We start from the raw sequence: 23,851 nt of genomic DNA, 5'->3' as shown, positions 1-23,851 counted from the left end.
AGAGGGATCTCTTTGAAGACTCCTTATTGCTAAAAAGAAAAACCTGCTTCAGTCTGACACACGAATGCCTGAGAATTGCACAGAAGGATTTGGAAGAACACAACTGACAAATACCACATCAGGATAGATCATTCTATCGACTTAAATATAGTCTGTGTGCTCTCCCAGCAGTTTATTGTCTGTTTCATCCATGCAAATTAAGTCTTCTCTGCTAGAGCAAATGGTACGTGGCAATAATTGGTTATGAGCCTTATTTACAATGCCTTCAATCTGAAGAGACCGATCTGGTTGTCTGGTTCACATCCACCGTCCAAGGCACAAACTCCATCCCTTTCCCCGTGGATATACTACTCTGATCTGCATTCATCTTAGAAATCTGATCTCAGGCACAGAACATCACCTCACTAGTCCCCTTGCAATTCCATTAATTATGGGAAAGCTCCATAGGGAAAAGAAAGACAAAAAGATCAACAGCATGCAGGTACACAGGAACTTTCCAAGTTCCAAAGCACACACACATGCATACACACATGCACACACACATGCACGTGCACCCTCACTGCACTATGCAGCACATGCCTGTGTGCTGCTCTATCCTGTCTGAGGAATGGCTCACACCTCCACTTCTAGCTTCTCCTCAGTTGGTAGTTACATCAATCATTCAACTCATTTTTCATTTGTATGTCTCTCCTGAAGAAAGGTCCATGGTGGGCACATTATTACTCACTCTCTATTTCCAGTATAAGTTTTAAGTAACCTCTTTGTCCCCTGTGCAGCCCACACACTGACGCAGCATCTTCTCACACTTCTCTCCCACACAGGCAGCTCGTGAAATTACACTCCTAAGGCATATGGGGGATGATAGATGGTTGGTATTTATCTATGCTACGCAGGACTGGCTTACTCAGAGCCTGGTAATGGGGAAGAGAAGTTTTAGCTGGCCCAAGCACCGTGCAAGATGCTCTGGCTGCCTACATATAGATCCTTAATTGCTTAAAGAGTTGACTTCACAAAAAATATCCCCATGATTGACAGGTCTACATGCAGCCTCAGGCAAGAGGTCAGAAGCAGAGGCAGTGGATCGTCAGCCAGAGCTGAACCTGGCAATTCATCAGCAGCAAGAGAGCTGCCCAAGGGGTTCAGATGAGTGTGTGTGCAAAAGGACTGGGCAGGAGCTGTTGGAAAGGTGGAGGAGAGGTGGGCTGAGGAATGGGAAAGGAGGGGTTGAGCTTAGTATTTGTGCCCTACTTCTACCATGCAAGAGTGAAAAGCCAGCTCTAAAAGTCTGTTTTTCTGCTTTACCTCTCACATCAGTAATTAATGGCAGGAAATCACATGACAGACACACTGGTAAAACACACTCCCAACCTGTCTCGCTTTCATGTCAGGGCTTTTTTTTTTTTTTTTTACCTCGTTGAGGTGTTGAACACAAGGCCAATAAATTTGCCTCAGAAAAAAATGAGCCTATAGGAGCTGCTTCATCATCTTCCTTCTGCTTTTCTGTAACAGTCAGTGTGGCAATATCCGTTTAAGTTTAGAAAGCATATTGTTACAGGATGTGTGGGAACCACAAAAACCATCTGAGCCCAAGTTACAGTAAATCCTATTCTTAGTGTCATTAATGGAAGTGCTTCTTTCTCGTCACAAAAGCAAATGAGGGAAGGTCCATTAATTTTTCACTCGTGGAGCAGTAAGAAGGCACTTTACAAAGGTGGGAGGAAGGACTGCAGTAGGGTACATGGGTAGTTTACATCTTAACACTCTGTGGAATCCAAGCGTTTGAAACCAACTCAGTCTGTGAACCAACGAGTTCTGCTCATTGCTTTAGGAATATCTTAAGTATAAGCTCAAATTGAATCCATAATGATGTTTGTATTAACACAATATTAAGTTACTAGGGCTACTCACTACAATAAACAGGTAACCGTTATTTCTGTTGTTCCTGGCCAGTGTCTGCATTATAGAGGAATAAATCAGAAGAAACACATTTCCTGCTGCCTAGAATGCAGTAAGACATAAGATAATAAACATTTCCTTTAGTCTTAGCATTTAGGCTTCCTGGGCTTGGAATTCCCTTGACTTATACCAAAGTGAAGCAAGAACAAATCCACCAAAGTCAATGGAGTTAAGCTAGGGTAAATCAAGCCCTCTATTACCACAAATCAATTTTCCATTTGTTTTAATAACATTAATTTAAATGAACTCACTTGATATTCTCATACTTCTGTTATGTGTATATAATTTATGCTAGGGGTAATCCTGGGCAAACCTGGGTGCTTATGACTTCTCAGTTCGCTCCAATTTGAATATCTACTTTAAATAAAAGTATTAATAGGATTTATTTTTTGATCTTGCATGCCGAAGCCAAGTGCAGAGCATGCAGTTAACTTAAAAACATATTGCAGACTTCAGCCAATGAAGAAAACTTAATGCCTTTACCCTAAGCGCATCTGGTACCTGTGTGAGTTTGTGCAGACATGCTCCAGAAGCCTGACTAGAGTAATTACTTCCAGGTCCCTGAGTCAGTTCAGTTCTTTGCTTTCTGTACCACCGAGCCATCTACCAAGATTGGATGTGACGAGCATCACACCACAGAATTCCTGCAGACAAAGAAATGAGTTTTTACTGTCTCTAAGATATTTTTGTTTCTCCCTCAGGTGACAGAGGAACTCTAGTACAGCAGCAGTCTTTTCAGTCACTCACTCCTGTGCATTGCATACTGACCTGAATTACATTTCTATTGTAGCACATAAAATACAGTCACCACCATCTGAAGATCTTGGGATTTAGCTTTCTATAGAATTCCTTCTTTCCACAAACAATAACAAATATTAAATTTTGCTACACATGATGACAGTATTCAATGGCAAAAATTAGTTTTTAGAGACAGAATGTGGCTTGCCACTGAAAAAAAAATAATTCCTTGGAAAATCAAGGATGGAAACCTTAAGTCTGTTAGCACAGACTTAATTCTCATTCTTCCTACAATAGGTCAAAAGAGGTGACCAGGGTAGTATTCAGCAGGAAAAATTAAGCTAGGTCTCTTCTTAAGGTTTTATCCTGTGAAGACTCATGTCTACTAAAAGTAGAGTTTGAATGTGAAAATGCCGTGCTAATGGCATTTTAACAACATATGTGAAAGCATTACAGGAAGAGGCAGGTCTAAACCACATCCACCTAGAGATAACAAGTAGGAAGAAACACCTCCAGAGAAAAAAAGTAACATTGCATGAAGATGGTTTTTATCAAACCAAGAGTTGCATTTAGGAAATACATTGATCAATTTTGGGCCTATAAATCCTTCACTTCAAGGTCAGAGTGATAGAAAACACAGCTAAATATAACTACAAAGCCATTTCTCTAAGTTTACAGGCCATTTGGAGCAGAGAGGAAGAGGAGATGGGAAAGCTTATTCTTGTATAAGGGTCCCGACTTCAGGTCCAACACAGGGAAAAAGTGTTATGAAGCCACAACATTTAAGACACCTTGAATATTTAACCCAAGGGGAATTTGAAAATGTAGCCCGCAGGCACATCTCTGAGATATGTTACCTTGGACATAAGGACTGAGGGAAAAACAGACTGGTGAATACTACTCATGCACTAGCACAAGGCGACTACATCCATTCAGTTGTGCTCAACCCAACAGCTTCTGTGAAGGCATCAGCCACGAGATGTTTCATTCAGTAATGCACAATATAGGACCTAACTAGGATACAATTAATACAGCCTCATACGTGGAAGCGACAAAATCTTGAGCCTAAGCCAATAGGAGAACTACGCTATTCAAGTTTCTTCAAAAAGGTTGCCCAGTGCTACACGCAGGGCTCTAACACACAGCATGAGACATCGCCTTCAATAAATAGGACATCAAGATCCTAGCAAAGGCCATTCCTTGTTACTTCATAATATAGTAGCAAAGACTGATAGTTATAATAAAAAAATCTTAGCATGTCTGCATTTTCTAACATATATTAGGTAGATTAGCGGGATATTTCCAGCAGAAGTGCTATAAACAGGTGTAAATTATGGTTTATGGTATGCTGTGAGCTGCTAGTCTTAAAAGTCTAAATATTTCATCAGGCACACACTTCTTCACATTGCTTTCTTTCAAATGATAAGGCAAACACCGAGTAATCACCAAAAATGTAAAAGAAAAACTAAAACTCCTCTCTGAGAACTGGCTAGAAAAGGGGGCAAACTGGAAGATCACAACAGCACTCAAGACCTGAAAGGCTTATCTCAGCAATTTGCATTAATATCTATATTAGATTTGTGAGACACCAGATAAGACAGCATATGATGAATGAGGAAGTGTGCTTTGCAGTACGGACCCAGCTCTGGCTGTGCAGAACAAATGATGCTTTCAGCCTGCCTTGAAATCCATCTTGGCTTTCTGCAGGACATGTTGTGTCCTCCATAATGTTTCCCGTGTTGGGTCACATGGATGCATCACTGCAAGGACGATGGGATCAGAATGGTGACAGAAACAAGGTGAGAAGGGCTCAGGGAAGTGAGTATGAGAGAGAAGGGAAGAAGAACAGATAAAGAAAGATGACGGGGAAAAAGGAGTGTGTAATGAAAGCAACTACAGGAAAGCTGTTGAAAAAGAACAAGGTAAATCATCAGTGCACAGCACTTTCATTTCCATCGCTGGAAGTCTTGGATTCCATATTTTGCATCACTTCTGACTGACCAGAAACCCAGCCTGGGGAGAAACAATACAGCTGCCTGGGCCAGCAGCCAGGATGCTGTCTGCCTAAGAACATTTTTATTCAACTTGAGGTTACAATTCTTTGTTTCTGAGCATGTAACATTTCATACAAACCCCAAGTGCTGACCTATTCCTTTTGAAAATGTAGAAGTGATTTGGGCTTCAGTTCCAGCTTTTGATTAAACAGCTTTTACGAGAAAACCTCAAAAAAAAAAAAAAAAAAAAATCCTATGAAAATTCTGGGCCAAGCCCATTTTCTGGCCTCTAATTTCCAATAATGAGGGAGAAAACAACTATAAGTGGAGAGAGCAGAGGCACATATAAGTTACTTTAAGAAGATTATTTACTTTCCTTAATAAGGGACTTGAACAGGATGATGACTCATGCAATATAGATAAGCAGAAATAAATAAATCATGAAAATAAATAGATACAGAAACAAATGGAAAACTCAGAAGACAAAGTACTTATTAAAATCTTAAAGGAAGGGTAGAGGAAAAGAACTGCTTTCCCTACTAAATGTCATTAGCTTTTTTTTTTTTTGCCCTTAATGGACCACTTCTTTTGCTACAGATATTTCTATGACATGAAAAGTGATAGATGTTTGTTCCTTGGCACTGGTGGAGATCCTTCTCTTGCACCAGCGATGGAGGTGGTGCAACAAGGACCAAAAGTCCTGCTCACATTTCCTTCCAACTAATCCAAGACCACTCCATCATCCACCTGCATGGTCTCTTAGAAGAGAAGTCCTTGGGAGGATTTGGCCAAAGAGGTGCTACGAGGATGCAGAACAAAGCCCAAGAGCATCTGCCACTGTAATTGTATTTTAAAGATATAAGGGAGATCACAGTAGAAACTGGCTATTCCTAGGGCAGTTATTTGTGTGTTTGGGTTGTTTTGTTTATTTTGTGCTTTGTGGTCTTTTTTGTATATGTGTGTATGTATATGCGTGTGTGTATTTTTTCCTGGCTGCAGTTTGCATTTCAGCTTTACTCTGCCAAAGATCTTCTGACACAGACAAGCATCTGCATTTTCTTATTTTAAGGTGTTCCAATCTTGGCAGGTGTGTTCAGCTTTATATTTAGAGCTGCAGCCATAGAACGGTTGAGGCTGGAAAGGACCTTAGGGTCAATCAGGTCCAACCTCAAACAGGGCCACCCAGAGCAGGGTGCCCAGGAACGTGTCCTGGTGGCTTTAGAAGATCTCCAAAGAGAAGACTCCAGAGCCTCTCTTAGCAGAAAGATCACCTCTCCTGACCTGCTGGTGATGCTTTGCTTTAGCAGCAAGGACAAACTGCTGACTCACACTCAGCATGCTGTCCACCAGGACCCCAGGTCCTTTCTTGCGCAGCTGCTTCCCAGCTGGGTGGCCCCAGACAGTCCTGCTGCTTGGAGATTTTCCTCCCCAGCTGCAGGACTTTGCACTGAGAGTTATGGTGAGATGTTTACAATTAAACCAAGTATGCCTTAGAGTGTTTCTTTAGGTTATTTTCTCCTTTGTATTCAACACTATTATTTTATACTTTAAAAAATGATCAGACCCAGATAATACAACCAAAATGAACAACGGCCTAATTAAAGTACCACTTTCTTTTGTCTTCCAACCTGAGAAATGGTTTCAACTCTTCAACGCCCATCATTCCAGCATTTGCTGATGTTTTCTTTTAATGATGACAATCTGTTGCAGCTCAGACACAGAACTCACATTTTTCCCCAGACACTCAGTCATTTGTTTCTTTGTGTGTGTGCTTTATTTTTTATGGGGCCAGCTGCTTTGTGATCAGCAAAATGTCAGAAAAATCATCTTACCATAACAAAGCTGAAAATAAAATATTCAAAGAAGCAAACTCCCATGGAAACATTTAAAGCCCTAACAAGGGAGACTTCTCATCTTTGTGCACATGGGTGACTCACAGAAGTAAATGGGAACTGCGTGACTGCATCAAATATTTCAGTACTGAAGAGCACAGATTTTCTCCTGGCTTTGGCCTTTTAAAGTGAACTTACAAATAAGTTCTGATGAAGAATCTAGATAAACTTTCTCAGTGATATCCTCCATAACAAGAATACCACAATGAAGTGAGTTTTAATATTTCCCTACCAAGACTGTGTGCTTAAAATAATTTATGTTCTCAAATGCTTTTTATAAATCCAGCACTCACATTCAACTGTCCAATTTACAAATGGAACGAATGGTACCTAAAGGTCAGGACAGATGTGTCCTTGCAAATACAGACATTAATTAACATTTCAGGAGCACATGGAGTTAAAACTTGCAATATGGAAAAAAGCTGTTTCTGTAAATATTGTAATTAAACAGAATGCTGTTTTTGTAATTGTCAAAAAAGAAAGCCCCAAATTACCAGGAGGAAAGAAATTACTGCAAACAGATCTGCAGGAAAATATTCTCATTTTAAGTATCAGCTAAAATCTAAACTGTCTATGAAAAATTCACAAAGATATACTCAATGATGCACCAAATTATCCTCTTGGGTTTCATAATTCTGTGAGTGTGTGCAATTAGTTAACGGTGGTGTTGTTATAAAACTACATACTGTGGCTGGCGGGTTTTGAAACTACTCCAGAAACCAAAGACTGACGCTAAACAACTATTGTGTTTGGGTATTAGGCAACAGGAAATCTGCCTGATGATAACTGAGTTATACCAAGCCCTGCAGCAGCCACTGAGACACTATGTCCATTTAATCTGCAGATGGCAAAGTAGATATGCCATTCACAGCTGCATGCATGAGGATATGACATCTTTGTCTATATTAATCTCATGGCTGGCTTCACATGACTCATTCAACCTTTTTTTCTATTACATGAAAGGGAAGTTAACTAGCAAGACCTCTGGGGATTTTTAAATAGGTCCAGTCCCGCTGTGATGTACATTTAAAGCAATAGAGCACAGAGCTACTCTCTGCATTCCTAAAGCCCTCATGCCATGCAGCTGTATAAGTCCACTGGTATCCAGGCAAATCCCCCGTATATGTCATTAGCTACTTTCCAAAGCAGTCTTGTTAAAGCACACAGGCTGCATTGCCAAGAATATGACAAGCAGGTCAGATGTATGAAAATATATATTGAGAGAGACAACATCGGCAGGCTTTGTTATCCCACTTACCAGCAGGGAGATAGAAGACTTAAATAAATGAGTAGCTTTAATTTAAAAAAGAAAGAAAGAAAGAAAGAAAGAAAGAAAGAAAGAAAGAAAGAAAAAGAAAGGAAGAAAGGAAGAAAGGAAGAAAGGAAGAAAGGAAGAAAGGAAGAAAGGAAGAAAGGAAGAAAGGAAGAAAGGAAGAAAGGAAGAAAGGAAGAAAGGAAGAAAGGAAGAAAGGAAGAAAGAAAGAAAGAAAGAAAGAAAGAAAGAAAGAAAGAAAGAAAGAAAGAAAGAAAATATCTGTAGTATCTTTGTTCCACTAAGATAAGCCGACAGCTGAGGGAAACCACCACTATACCCAGAGGCAGTGACAGGAATGTGACAAGGTTCCCAGCTCTCCTCATCCTCTCTTACAAGGCTGAGAAGAACACCAAGGGTTTAGCTCCAAGTGGTTCACAGGAGCCTCATTGTTCAGAATAGCTTGGTTTGGAGATCTCATGCTCTGCTTTTGAATCGATATTCAGATAAATTCATGTTCAAAGTGGAATATTGCTGGGGGAAAAATATCAGGCTTTTCGTTCCCTTTTTTAGGGAAAAGCAACGAACCCTTGCAGGTCTGAGAAATCCACACAACAGTACTATTTTCAGTTATAATAACTCCTTCAAGCCTCAGAGGAGATTGCTTTGAAGATCAAGTGACATTCCCTTCCCCAGAGAAGTAACTCCTGGAGTTAAACAAGATACAGAAAGTGAGGAAGAAGCAGAGCAGAAAGCTGTCACAGTCAGTGATGGTCATGTAGACCCACCAGAGCAGGGGTTGGCTGCGGATGCAAAAAGAAACTGAAAAATGAAAAAATATGTATTTTGGAAAGCACTTTCACAAGGAAATGTTTTCATGTGAAATTCCCATTTTGAAGGTCAGAGCGTATGTTTTTCCATAATAACCCCATCCAGTTTTATACAAACAAAAACAGTGAAACAAGACGGGGAATTTTTCTTCCATAAACAAGTGGTAAGCTCCAGTTTGGAGAAATCTGAAAAAAGCAGGCTCCAGCCCTACTGACAGCATTTGCAAGATTATCTTTTTGTATCTCTCAGTTCCACTAACAATATGCTACCTGCTGAAAGCTAAGGCAAATAGATCCAGAGCATAAAGTTTTCTGTAGAAAATAACCTGTGAAGAGAGAATCTACCCAGAGAAGTGGCAGCAAACCCCGACAAAATGTTCCAGTCTTCCTAACTGAATACTAAGAGCCAGTGGCTTCCGAAAATACATTCCATCTCTACTTCTTCTGTTGGAAAGAAAAACAAAACACCAAAACCAAATAAATACTTAAGATACTTTAAAGTATTTGGAGATGTCCAGATTCCTTAAGGAAGGCTAAATGAAGCATTTCAAAGGCTTTTTGATGATCAAGAGCCAAATCAGCTCTCCGCTTGAAGCTAGCTCTCTAATTGTGCTTGAGAGGACATTTAACTTCAAAGACTGGTGTGCTTGAGGGGCAGTGAAAGAAGTAATTTGTTTTTAAAAAATCTAAACATAATCAGAAAGACTTTGATGCATACCTGTGTTGACCTGGGAGTTGAACTGTGGCAGCCACATTTGTAAATGATAAAACGTTTATCACAGAAGGGAGTAACCACTGTCTTGCAGAACTGGGAAACCAGTGGTATGCTTAGACTTGGCAGAGCACATCCAAAGCAATGTCAGATCTCAGTAGGTCAAAAATCCAACAGCTTCCCCATGCAGATCACTTGTGGGAACATACTTGTGTTCATGCTAATGCTTTGCCACTTTCTTATGAAACAAGAGTAGAAATTGCTATTAGGATTCTTCAAAACCTCTCATGAGTTTCAGTACTTTCTCTATGCCAATTCTGGTTACAAACTTCTTCACCTCTTTCAAAATCTCTATGAGCTAAGAATGCATTTACACTTCTTTTCTTTTAATGGATTGATGCTTATGACACACAGATGAACAGTTCTGTAACCCCGCTGTGCCTCTTCCTGTGAATAACATAGAGAGATATTGAGACTCGATTTGGAAACCACAGAAAGGTAAGGGGCTCTGAGCACAACAACAGAGACCACAGCAATTCCAGATATTCCTAGAACAAAATACTGCAGTGTATCTGGATACTGAGATGATATTCACATTTCTGCTGGGAATTCTGCAGGGCCAAGTGTATTTCAGCTGAGCCTAGAACTGAATGGCTAGCATGTAGTAGCCCAATGCAGGATGACTGCATAACTCTCTGCGAGAAGTTGCTGGCTTGTAACCCCACATCCACTGTAAGTTGTTGTGTGGTGTTTCTGAAGCAATATCTCATTAAGCAACCTGCCCAAACAGCTGCCAGCCCCTCACCTGCTTTCCCTGCAGGGATCTCGGTAAATAGGAGCTGATCCCTTCTTCAGACACAGAACATTGGTGAAATCGTGCCATCTCGCAGTGAGAAGAGCAGGAAATGCTTTTGAAATTGCTTTTCATTCTTTTATGATCCTGCCCTTAACTCTTCCCTCCACTGGTAGGAAATGGACTTTTATAGCCACTATCTCTCAACTGTCAAACCTAACATCAGAATTAACAGTACAAGAAGTCTTGTGCAAGGGACAGGGCTCAGACTGCAAGGTGATCTACGAGTTTTTTTTTCCCCAGGGTCAGGGTAGGGGTAAAATCATAAAAATGGTGAATTGCTTATGATCCAAAGAGAAAAGACACAGGTGAGCCACAAATTTTAGCTCGGCCAGTTGTAGTCAGATATTCTATAAAGACATCAGTTAACCTAAACCTCAAAGCTTGTTAAAAACAAAGCAAGTATCTTGGAAACCCCAGCAAATTAGATATACTGCTGATGGTTAACAGGAATAAAGGAGATTAAGTGGCCGCTAGTCACACTTTCAAAACCAGAAGAGAATTTAGTACTTCTCTGAACTGCGTCAGAAACTAAACACTCCACCCGTTAATACAGAAACTAACTGAATGAATCTTGAGCTAAGAGGCTTGCTGACCACTTTTCAAATTACCAAGACTTCATTTACTGCCAGAGACAAGAAGGTATTTCAGAACGCCCTGAGAAATGGATGCTCCCACAGCCCTGCACTCAACGCGTGGTATTTGGCAGCAAAGCAATTCTAAGCAGCCCAGAGCTCTGTCTGCACTAACACCACTATGGAGGTGTGACAAAACCAATTATAGACACATTCACTATTACAGAAATGGTCACGTTGTCTTTCTGAAGGAAAATTACACTTATAGCAAAAAGGATTTTCCCAGAAAAATATGTTTAAGTCAGAAAATATTCAGTTTCTGATGACCAATACGTTTTATGAATGCAAAAATTGAAAAATTGTTCAGAGAACACTCTGATGAAGATATTTTTAAAGCAATAGGTTTGTAGGGTTTTTTTTTTTTCCCCTACCAGGAGGAAATTTAGCCTCCCAACCAGCTGTTCTCGACACTCCAAATACATAAATATAACAGCAAAAGAGAAACATGAGCAGTTTGCAAATACTCTCGAGGAATAGCAGACTATTTAGCGGTCCAGTCTGCAGCTATAACTGTAACTTACAGTGAAACCTTCTTTTTAAATAGCCAAAAGGAAAGGTTTAAAAGATGTGTGATCACAGCAGAAAGGCCGCGCTCATTTTCAGGCCCAAGGGCCAATGCTGTAGCAGCATTGCAGTGTGTCAGGTGCAGCCTGGGAGAGCTGCTGGGGACTGCAGGACGCGCTCGGTGATAGCACCAGCACTAATGTGACACAGCACAGCCAAGGAACAACGCTCCTCATTTATTACTTCTTAGACTTTGGGAAATATTGAAAATCAATAGTGGTTCAAATTTTAAACCAGCTTTCCTCTGTGTTTGAAAGCATTATTTTAATGTGTATTAGTAATAGCCAGGACAAGCAGTTCTGTGCATTAGCAGCTATCCCAGAACACAAACAGTGGTTGTGCCTTTGTGCTTCTAATCTAAATATACAGAGAAAGCACTAGGGAAAGGAAATGTTATTATTCCCGCCTTAGAGCTGGAGAATTGAGACAGATAAGAACTGAGCAATTTTCCATCCTTAGAAAGGAAGTCTGTGACAGAAACTGGGACAGAATGCAAATTTCTACAGCTATTCTCAAAACAGGTTTGTTGGCATAATTGTTTTTAGACTGCACAGGTTGCCAAAGAATCCTGAGGAGCATTTACGGAAAGGGAACCTTAAATACGCGCTGTGCAGAAGAGCCCTTTCATGTTTCAGGCGTCAGATGGCGAGAGATTGTCTGCAGCTGACTTCAGAACATCATAAAGAGGAAAACCTGACAATAGGAAATGGAAGAGAAAAACGTATGATCCAAGCAAAATGAAATGTAGCAACATGAGATACCATGAGCACAGACTGGTGGACTGGCTACGTCACTCTTTCTCCCAGAGCATTCGCTCTCAGTATGGCAGATGATAGTGAGCATAGCTGGGTGGTCTGTTAGCAAAATATCAGCTGAAGTCACTTTGACTTCAGTAACGTACTGCAACCAGATGAAATCATTGCAACACACAGATTAACAAGGCGAGATCTAGACAGAGAGGAAAAAATGACACCGGAATGCATGGGGCTTTTGCTGATAAAGCGTTCCTATAAATTCTGAGGATTGTATGCCAATACTAAGGGGAATCAAACAAAACCATATATGCACAGATAAGCCTCGTGGTATACCACTGAAGTCAAGGTTTTTACCCTCTGCTAGAGACATAACTCCAAGATTGGGTGTAAAAGAACCAAATCACAGGCTGCCTGTACCGCAGGCCACACCACTGTATTGATGTTGACTGAGGCAACATTTTACTGGAAACTCACTTGAAAAAAACACACTTTTCTTCACTGCAATTTTCAGATTTGGTATGAAGAAATCTATTTTGTTGGGAACAATTGGTTTAAATATAGTGTTTGCAGATGTGTCTCAAACAATTGTTCATCCACACTTCTTTTATGCTTATTGAATACTAATAGTGAGTGGATTTGCAATTAGGGTTGCATTTTCCTAAGATCTTAGGCAAAACAGTAATATTTATATGCAACAAAGACAACTCCCTCTTTTGATTTGATCCTCAGAATAACTTGTTTTATTTAACAACCTAGACAGAAAACCTTCCTGGGTAACCACCGGGAGCTTATGATTTTCTACCAATTGGACACTTCTTTTTCATCCCATTAAACAAAAGGATTGAGAATAAACAAAGCATCTGCATGTGAGCATCCGTACACTTGCAGTGACTGCCTCAGAGACTGGGGCAAGGGAGCTTTACTGGCTGCTCTGCCAGCCACATCTTCCTTGGGTTGACTTTGTCAGCCTGCTAGAATCAGCAGCTTTGCTCTCAGGTTTTATCAGCACAAGTAATGTCAGAGTAAGACCCCATGCACTTCTGCTACTGCCTGCGGCTAAAGCTTGATTTCCTATTAGGGAGTTACTAATCTATCACACATTAATTAATCGTATAGACTGTAGATAGAGCACAGCTGAATAAACTCGGTAGAGAGAGGAATCTGAAGTCACTCCAATATCCCGAGGGCTTCTCATAGCTCTGCCCTCCATATGAGGAAATGTCATTCTCTAAAGTAGGTCTTACATCTTTAGAAGATGTGCGTGGGGACGAGTTCTCATCTGGGATGTAGAGACAGTTTCAGGCAAAATAGCAAGAGTGGTTGCTCTAGTTTGATGAGGGTTTCCTCATTATGTTCTGTGCATTTCAAATGTGAGAGTTTGGTTTTGTAATGATATTGCACATTATTTTTGAGCCTCAGGGGGTGGATGTAGGATTTCAGAAATAAATATATTAGCAGGAACAATTTCAGCTTAGAAGAAAAAAAAAGTTACACTTTTCCTGATTGATAGTTTCTGCATGCCACCTACAAAGGCTTGTGTTTCTCTGCTCTGGAGTTTCCCAGGCTCTGGGGTACTTCAATTAATTGTCATTTATATAACCAATGTATCCCTTCCTCAAGGGCAATGAAAGCTCTGACTAAGGAGAAAGTCATCAGATCCCTTTCATCACTCTCAAGCAGGACCAGTGACTAAAAAGCATAATATTTCATTTGGGCTTAGTCTCATCTCTGCAGCACATTTGTAACAGGCAGGTCTTTTTGCTGCCTAGTTTTTGTTTGCTGACTTCAGGAGTGTACTTCAAAAGCTCCCTGTCCTCTTAATGAAAGCGCTATGCCTGTCTTTTATCATATCTTTTGTTCTTTTAGCCCACATTCCCAAATGGAAGATGAAGAGTAGGAAAACTTATTCAGCATGACAAAATAGTCAATGTATTAGGAAAAAGTGTAGTGTGAATCTAAGTGAAAACCTCACAGAAAGAAAATCCTAATAAAGAGAGTAGACCTACTGAGATATGTTTTTTTCTTAATACAGTCCCCTTGTCCTAAAATAGAGAAAAGAGAAACAAAAGAGCAGTATAGGAAGAAAAGGCCCAGATGAGTCCAGCTTTAAGCAATCCTGTTGAATGGGGCGGGATGACAGTGACTAGACATGTGGTTCATCTGCTGCTCGTTAACGCTTTGCCCTTAGCTCTGTGCACTCCATACCCCCAGCTTCTTTGTGGGTCAAAGGAAGTGGTGGTAAACAACACCCTTTAAAGAAAAAAAAATAAAACTCAAATAAACAAACAAAAAATTTAAAAAATCTGTGTTTATAAAATGCTTTCCTAAAAACGCCTCTCCTCTGTTAATTTTTGTCTGATCTTAGGAATTATTTTTGAGGTGTAACAGATGTATGGAGGTATATCTTCATGGCACATTTCTGAATTTGAAAAGTTTTTATAAAAACGATGTCCTCTCAGGATTATTTATTATTATTTTGACAAAAACTCCTAGTATTTCTGTCTAACAAGTACAGTCTAGTTTTAGTGTTCTTCCTGGAGAGACTTACGCAATATGCATGCATACCTTACCTCCTTGGTCTAGTTTCCTCTGTATCCCTTTAGATGTGAATCATCTAATTAGCCATTCCAGAACAGCATAGCACGTCCCTTCCAATCCTAATCTCCCTTTGCATAATCTGTAGTAGCTGATAATGGCATTTTGTTAGAACAGAGCTCTCCAAGCTTTCTATGCAACTTTGAAGACTATTCACATTTCATGACATGTTTGTTTCTTAATAACATGATTTGCCTGGAATCAAGAGGAGGTCAGACCTCTTCAAGACTCTTGAGTAAGTATAGCCGTATGTCAGATGTAAAAACCTAGCATAATTTCAGGGAAGCTGGTGGGCATTAGCCATGGGGAAAGGACAAAAGCACACTTAATTTGTTCTCTCTTGTTTACAGGTTATTCTCCTACTTAAGTCATCCAGTGAGACAAAACCACTTTCACACTAAAAGTAAGAAGATCTAAATGAGACATTGCAGAAACCCAAGCTGAGGCACTGTGCCCAGAGATACACCTGCAAGTGAGTGTTTTGCATCAATTCCATGCCAAGCTGATCTCAGAAATAGCCCATGTGCTCCCTCAGCCTCCAGTAGTGCCTTCAGAGCACTAACAGCAAGCCATGATTTTGTTTGATATCCCAGAAATTCCCTTTCATGAGCTAGATATACCAGATTGCACAAAGCCAGGTACTGATGCTGCTGCATATCTGGATTTCCTGATTGCATTCATTTGCACTGCTGCTCCAGTTAATTAGTGACACCACTAGTTTCCAGTATCACCTTCAGCATATGCCTTCAGTAATTTTCTCTCATCTATGAGCTTGTCTTACCTTATTTCTTCTGCTTCACAACTCCCATTTTACACTGGGCTGAAAAAATCCTTTTATTTATGATCTGATTGGCTTAACCTACTAACTCAAACTCACATCAAGTGGTTTGTTCTGTAAAAGGAAGAAAACAACTTCTAGACCTCCACAAGGAAATTAACAGCATAGAACAATTTGGCTTATATTATCTGCATCAAGACCATTGATCTGCATGGGTCTGGCAAGTTGCAGACCCCCGATATGCACGCATTCTTTTTCCTGAAGCGTCTCCAGCTTAAAGAAATTTATCTCTCTCACTTGTTCGTTTTACTGCTTGACTTCAATCAAAACTACCTCCGCTGAAGTCATTCTACAGATTTCATTTCTCTACTTAAACACACCATCTATCCTCACTTGTACCACCTCCCTCCTCCTACTCATTTAAATGGGCTGTTATACCAGGGTAGATTAATGTCACGGTCGTCTTCCTTGATTTAAATGCTGTTTGATTATATCTGTCAGGATATACTTCTTTCTATAGTATGTGTTCTTGCCTGATATATTAATCTGATGGAGTAAATGGGCCTGGAGACACGGTCTAATCATTGTGCAACATTAAATAGTTAAAGCAAGGTTCAGGCCTCCAGGTATGGACTTGTTGGTATTTGTTATCCCTGCAGGCAGTGGAAAACGTGCCAGATGATATAACTGCCAAAACACAACAGGAAAGTTGCATTCTTCAAGACTGAGGTGATCAGCAAATATCACATTTGCTATGTATTTACATCTTCTTTCCCATTCCTCTGTTTCATTGGTTTGTTTTTGTTTTGTTTTTGAGTCAGCCTTAGAAAAACCCGCTTGGTCTCCAGTAGAATTTCTGAGCTAAAATATTGGCCATAAGAGCTGCAATTCTACACACTGCTTTCAGATTTTCTAAAATGATAATTGAAATAGGCTTTGGGATTATCATTTTCAGATAAAACCACAATTAAAATATTGAAATGGGGGAAACTGACAAAAAAAATTAATAAGGTCATTAGTCTATCTTGCATTTAAACCAAAATGACAAAAGAAACATTTCCAGAAAGACAAATTTTAGAAAATTAATGGAGAAATTGTTCTGAGAATATTAGTTGAGAATCAACATCAATGAAACCTGCAAGTTTTTTTTTGTTTTTTTGTTAGTTTGTTTATTTTTAGCTGTTGTTGTCTGTTGTTTTTTTTTAACATCAAAAAGCCAAACAACTTAAACTTTAAAAGAACTTAAAGCCAAAGCAAGATGCTGTACTCATTCTGGATTGGTTCTCTTGAGATAGCAGTCTCAAATTTATAGGAAAACTTTGTCTCATGATGCTGTTAGCCTATCAGAGATGTGCAGCTACCACAGCTCTGTTGCACCATGCCTCTTGCTTTGGGTTACTGCAACCCTTTCCTTCACACAAGACCTCATTGACCTTAATTTCCTGCACCACAGCCCAGGGCCAAATCCATTGTAAAGCTCCCTACTCAAAACTGCTGCATCACAGTCAGATTTATGCTTTGTATGGGGAAAAAGAAGAAAGAAAAAAGAAAAGAAAAAGAAAAAAAAAAAAGAGGAAATAACATTCCTCTTTTCCCCAAAATACATATGTCAGATAAGGATGAAAATCTCTACCAGAAAAATCCTTCCTCAGCAACCCAGATCTGTGATAAGTATACAGAATCAAAGAAAATGCTGCACAGATAGCACAGCTAGGTGCTGGCATTATGAAGCTTGCCTAATAATGCTAGATGCACTTTTTTTCTTTCTCCTTAGCTGCAAATCTATGACTGAGCTTAACACTTCTGTGTGACAAACAACTGTAAAGCTGACATCTTAATGTACAACTGTGGTTAAAAGTCCAGGAGATAAACACACAAGGACAGAAGAAAGCTAGTCTGGGAAGGAATTGTTCTAAGCTCTGCAATAAGGGACCTGTTAAACGCTTTGTGGCAGTTGCACCCAGTATCAGGTTTACATACTATGGAAGTAACCATAACAGCCTCTTATTTGTATAGCACCTTCCTTCTAGATGGATCATTATTTATATAGTACTCACGTGTGGGCTAGATGTCCCTTAAAGGAATTTACAATCTCATTTTATTCATGATGTTCAGTTACTGTGGTGAAAAGAGCCATTTGTATCCAGAGACAGACAAGCAGGTAGAGTAACAAACAACGGGGAACTGCAGTGCAAGAGAAAGAAGCCAAAAATCAGGATTTCCAACAGTTTGTTCACGTAAAAGTTTGGGGAGACATTCTCCATCTACAGAAACACTTAATTTGGGATTAAGTATATATCATGTTATAACTGATATCAGTAAAAATCCTTCCTATACAAATCATTCACATTCATACTCAGTCCCCATATTTATGTACATTAATTCAAGCCTGATCCATTGCACAGCAACTTCTGCAGCAATATAGGAGTGTGAATGCTTGGGTCGCATCCTCCTCTCCGCTAAGAGCAGCTCAATGGTAACAGGATGACTGTAGAGAGAGAAAATCCTGTAGCAATAGGAGTGCCTAGCAGCAATTCATTCTGCAGTTACTACATTTGATAACAGCATGCAAGAGACCACTCATCCATCAACTCTTTTTCATCATCATCAGTTCATCATGGTAACGTGACAGTGGTATTTGCAAGGCTAGAGTACAGAAATGATTTTTATTTAACGAGTCAGACTGAGCATTAATTATTCTGTTACCCTCACAGAATGTTGCTACAAAGAATTTTTGTTATCCCTTCTGTCAAAACACCATCCTACTCCCTTCAACCCTCAGTCCCTCCATACACTGGCAACGCAGCTACAGGACCCCATGTAGCCTGTATAACTACGTTGCTAATACGCATATGTGATGATCTGCTCGTAAGCACATTATTACTCACCAGCATCATCTGTACTATTCTGAGACAATCCACAAAGAAAAAAAAGAGACTATAGTTAACTACGCAGACAAAAAGAAAGAACTAATTTTCAACTAAAATGTTGAAAAATCATGTTATCCAAAATATTTTGTCCTGACTTCATGTCTAACTTTGTTTTTTACACAAGCACTGATTGTGTACTTAAGATGATAAATGATGGGAGAAAGTTCTTAGAATTGTTCATCTAGAATGAAAGGTGGACATTTCCTAATCAAAATAACTGTGCACAGAGAAACAAATGAAAATAAACACAGCCATTATCCGCACTCAACTCCATGAACAAAGTGTTAGGCTGAGCCAAACACTGGTATCAATTTTCTTTGCTTAATGAAAAGGTTTTCTGAGATGTAGTCCTTTCTGCTTCACTGTGGATTGACAATACATTCTGACCTAATGGATGCTGATTACTGTTTCCATTATGCAAGGCTGACAGAAGCAATATTTCTTCAAACCACAACCTGTTGTTGAGCACAGAACTATTGTAGAGTGAGTCTGTACTACAAAAGCCTTTTTCATATTGTGTGTTCCTCGTGTGCTTTGAACTCCTAGAAGACCTCTCCCATGGCAATAGGAAGAGCTGTGAGGCTGCCCAGCCATTGCAGCAGGGATAGCACTCAGGAAGAAAATCAGCACCATCTGGAAGTCTTGGTTCAGCATAAAAACCAGATGAGAAACATGTCCTTCAGTTCTCTAAATGAGACCAGACTGAAGCAAGCACCACAAATGTGAGATCACCTGGGTAGGAAGTCCTCAGCTCTTCATGATCTCCCCAACGCTTCAACCAAACACTACCAGAATTGGCACAAAAAAACATATTCTTCTTGCAAAACAGAGGAGAAAAAATTAAACATTATTCATGCAAAATATCCCGTGTCTAGCCAACATCTGTTTTTATTTGCAGAACTTGAGAATTCACCAAAGGAGAGTCCATGCTGCACATGAGCTGGGCCTGTTCTCAGGGGCACAGCCCCACCACAAGCTCCTCTTAGAGCAGCTGACACGCTCTGCTTTTGTTTGTCAATCCTGCACATCAGCAATCTTCTCATCATTTACATTTCACAGCCTAAACAGCTAAGACCAACGCACCCAAGCTCCGGTAGCATGCTGGAGGCACGTTCTGCTAGGCATGGTGCAGGCCACGCATCCCGAGATGAGTTTTGCGGTTCCTTCCCAGCATAACACTGTCACTACAGGGGTGGCTCTGGGTTTCTGCGCCACCATACCTCTGGCAGCCATTTCAGGAGACGCCCTCCTGAAGAGCTCTGTTTTACCCATGTAATCAGTTTGTGGGAACCCATCCTCTAAATTTGACTCATCTTGTTAAAGCAACTGCAAAAGACAGTTGTGCCCATGAAGCCTCTGGGGAAGGAAAAAGAAAGAAAGACAGAAAGAAAAAGAAAAGAAAGAAAAGAAAGAAAAGAAAGAAAAGAAAGAAAAGAAAGAAAAGAAAGAAAAGAAAGAAAAGAAAGAAAAGCTTTTTCCAAAGGATATTAAAGAACAAACCTGGCTTTCACATGCTGGGTGGGGAGGTCTGAGTCAGCTTAAGGAAGTGGTTGTCTCCCTCCACCACCTCAAACCGCTCACAGCTGCACCAAGCCTCTGAAAAAGTCTTCTCTCAGAGAGAACAAACTAATTGCTAAAACATCTTCCTGAGGTTTTCGTGCATTATTTGCTTACATTCAGTCCAGCTACCTGCTGTCTGACAAACATTGCAGCAAGCAGAAGGGCACAGCTAGCCCCAAACCCTGTGTGTTGGGCTGCAGAACCCTCACCAGATGCATTGAAAACTTTGGTGCTTGCCCAAAGGTTTTCTTGCTTCACTTCTGTTGTGACCAGGGCTTCACCTGCTAAGTGTCTGGTTGCTGGGTGACTGTGATTTCGTTAAGCTGCACCAAGAGAAAAGCCATTTGCTGCTTTTAAAATAGTCACTAGAATGAAAGGGAAAAGAACACTGCTGCATGTGATCATTCTGCAGGAGCCCAATTTCCAGTACAGAGCTACTAAAAGCACTATATCTACAGGCAGCTCAAGGTAGGGCAGAAACCCATTAAAAGTCACAGTGATCATCTGCCAGCAAAAACTCCATTCTCACACTCGTGTTCATTTTTGTCAGGACCGATGAGAACATATGCTGCTGTAGCTCCATGAACTACATGTTTCCAGCACTGGGTTGATATTGCAGGTAATCTATTTCCATACAACTGGAAATGCAATGAGTCAAGAGCCCACTGCTCTCAAATCGGCCGAACACAGGTGACACAGGCTTCCCTACAGCTGCACACAGTAGGCAGCTACGGAGATAGAATCATCCAGCTCACGTCAACACAGTGCGAGTCCTTCCCATGGCCACACTCCCTTCTCCACAGACACCCTCCGAGCCTTCCCACCAGCATCCCCCCCAGTTGCCTGCAGCAGGCAGCTCAGCTCCTGAGCTGGGCCCAGCTCTGGCTCTCAGTGGCAAACCTTTGCTTGCCAGGCAAGCCCAAAATGGAAGGGTTTGCCTAAAGGCTCTACGCCAGCCTTCTGAGGAGACACAACACTGTACAGATGAGCCCTAAGTCAGTATTAAATATACAAAGGTTTCCTATTTGAACTACAGAAGGTGGAAAAGAAAACAGACGAGGTGACCTCTTTAAAATCAAGCAGAAACACAAGTAAAACCACAGCTCTCCCAAGCTCTGTGCCTCAGATTTATTCTTGGAGCCATCAACCACAGCACTAAACAGTCACTTGACTTCAAAAGCCTGCGTGGGTGAGTGACAGGAGCAACTCTTTTTAGATCATTTTTGCGATGCAAGGTAATCCTTCTTGGTGTTCTCTCTCACACATCCTTGACACATGGCTGGCTTTCCTGCAAAGGATCCTTCTGCTTATGTTTACCACTGTGTTTACCACTACCTGATGTGCAGGACAAATACTTCAGATTGTGAATTATTCAGTGCTGTATGAGGTGAATATGAATTTTGTTTACTATTCTTGAGCTACTGAGTTGCTACATGGATGCTGTGTAGGAAACAGCAATGGATGCATGCCTACTGAATAAGTATGCCTTGCCAGCCCCGCAGAACTACTCACACCTCTAAAGTCGATTGATTGATTGTGGTTCATGCCACGTGAATTGTCTTTGCCAGTGGAAACTGTGCTCACAAAACAATTCCAAAAGGCATGCAGCCACACTGGCATTTGCATATTTGTGTGTTTCATTTTGAAAGGTTATCTGTGTGTTGTGGCTTATTTTCCAAGCAAGGGTAAGTCATTTTGTCCTTGTTCTTCAATTTGCAGCAACTTCACTCTCTTTCAATTCCCTACTGTTTGCTGTGAGCGCTGCTGCAATACTTTTTCATTTAGATGAAAAAATAAGTTGCACACCCCCTTGGAAATTGTTACCACAGGTATTCAGGAAATAGCTGGCAAGAAGGCGGCTGTGGTTCATATTCCCTCTGGGCAAACACAAGATTGGCACAGTGCATAACCAAGCCAAAAAACTCATAAATACAGATGAAAAGAAAATTCAGCATAATCCCTTTCCAAAGCTGATCCTTAGTGCATCTCTGAGATGACAGGCTGTGTACACGCCTAGCTGTCTGCTGACATTATAATGGTTGATAAGACTTCTGCAAATGAGTAGCAGGGAATGATCAAGTAGAACAGCTTTTGTTTCCATGAAGCGTTCTTGGTTGCCTGAAATAGACCTCTAGTTTCATCTCACATAACCTTAGCAGAAAACTCCGCTGCCTAAAATCTGCACTGCAGCAATCTCTGAAACAGAGTTGGGAAGTATACTGAACCAACAGAGAACTGGCTCACTAAAATGAAACTGTTTTGCAGAAAGATTACTAAAAGACAAATCAAGAAAATGTATACCAGAAACATACTGAGTAATTTGTGTACTGGATGTCAGCAGCCCACCTGCCTTGGTGACTACCCACTTTCCAAAATCCCATTTTCTTTCATTTTTTTTCACAAATCAGACTGTAGCTGGTTATGCAGAAGTTTCCCCAGCACTTCATAGTAGCCTGCTTTCTGACATTACTTTTTTAAAATGCAGACTTCAGATAGGAATTTCAGCCTGTATGGGGTCTAAGAACAACAGCCAGATCTTTGTTGTAGATGCTCCTATCTCCAGAGGAGACAAGGTTAACATCTGACTGAAGGCATACCACATGGGGTTTCAGAGAGCAAGGTAATCTGGTTTGCACGTCAGTGCCAGCTGGGTCACCATTTGGGGATCCTGGGTTAGATACTACACATTCATATTTCTTTCAATACAGTGCTTGTTTTTTTTTTCCTGTGCAAATTAAAATAGCTGCAGGCTGCATGATCTTTATTGTCACATCCCTTTAAATATCCTTTGCTTGTCATAGCCTCTCTTGGGTCTGTGTATAAATGATTCCAATGTTGCTACCAAAAAGCAAGTTAGTACAAATCTACACAAGCCTATTAGCCTCTAAGCGGTCGTTCTGACTTCCATGGAAAGATTCCAGCTGACTTCACAGGAAACTGAATCAGGTCCCTAATGAAGGTCACAAATTTAGGTCTGTTTCAGCCACACCAGGGTTCATAGACTTGTCTAGATCATCAAGATTTTTGCACTTTGCTAGAGCAAATGTTACCATAACAGTCTTGAAAGTGGAGATTCCGCAAGAATAATCTTTCACAGAGCACTGCTGCTATACTGAGAATCAAATCAAGAAACTCAACAAAAAAGGGATATTGGGTACAGAAGTGAATACAGTCTCAAAGAGGGGGATTTTTTTCTCCCTTTTCATCTTTATTTTGCTCTCTTTATAGTACTGACTCTTTTTATGAAGAAAAGCAGTATGCTCCTCACTGCTTTCTCAGGTGTTAGCCTAGGTCCAATGTGTGATCTGCCTTAACCACGTTATTAGTTATGCACCTTTTGTGATCAGCCATATCTTCTCAACAAAAGGCTTCTGATCCCTTATTAACAGTATGTCATTGAAGCATAGATAGATGTAGAATGACAAAGACACACAAAATAACAAAGAAGGCAATGAAACCTCTTTGGATTTTCCTATTCTATCCACAATACAGGACAAGAATAAGGAGAAATTTCATGAAATTAGAAAGGTTGCAAAGGCTGATATGGATTAAAGGAAAGACTTTCCTGCTGAACATAGGATCCAACCAGCCTGTGAAATTAACCACTTCCTGCTCAGAGTTGAGGAAGAATGAAATCTTTTTTTTTTTTTTTTTAAAATAAATACAGGAATCTAGCAATATTCATATCTTCAAAACACATTTGGAAATAAATTAGCAAGGGAATATTTTAGTTAAAAGAAAAGATGAAACAGGTGTTGCTGGTCTCTACAAGGCTCTGAGTTATCTCTGACTGGATTAGGCTTAACA

General features: G+C 40.3%; 2 long non-coding RNA genes across 2 annotated transcripts in view; one reads left to right on the top strand and one right to left on the bottom strand.

Annotated features, from left to right (window-relative positions):
• Positions 1-23,851, bottom strand: part of LOC146543648 (uncharacterized) — a 191,742-nt gene that overhangs the window by 122,291 nt on the left and 45,600 nt on the right. The window lies entirely within an intron of this gene.
• On the top strand, positions 14,779-22,802 carry LOC146543649 (uncharacterized). The gene is made up of 3 exons (XR_014885543.1): positions 14,779-15,011; positions 15,127-15,248; positions 16,214-22,802. It is a non-coding gene; the product is annotated as an uncharacterized LOC146543649 (long non-coding RNA).

Source organism: Meleagris gallopavo, chromosome 11 (genome assembly GCF_905368555.1).
Source record: "Meleagris gallopavo chromosome 11, MGAL_WU_HG_1.1, whole genome shotgun sequence".
NCBI classification, from domain to species: Eukaryota; Metazoa; Chordata; class Aves; order Galliformes; family Phasianidae; genus Meleagris; species Meleagris gallopavo.
This window is presented reverse-complemented; position numbering and strand designations above follow the sequence as displayed.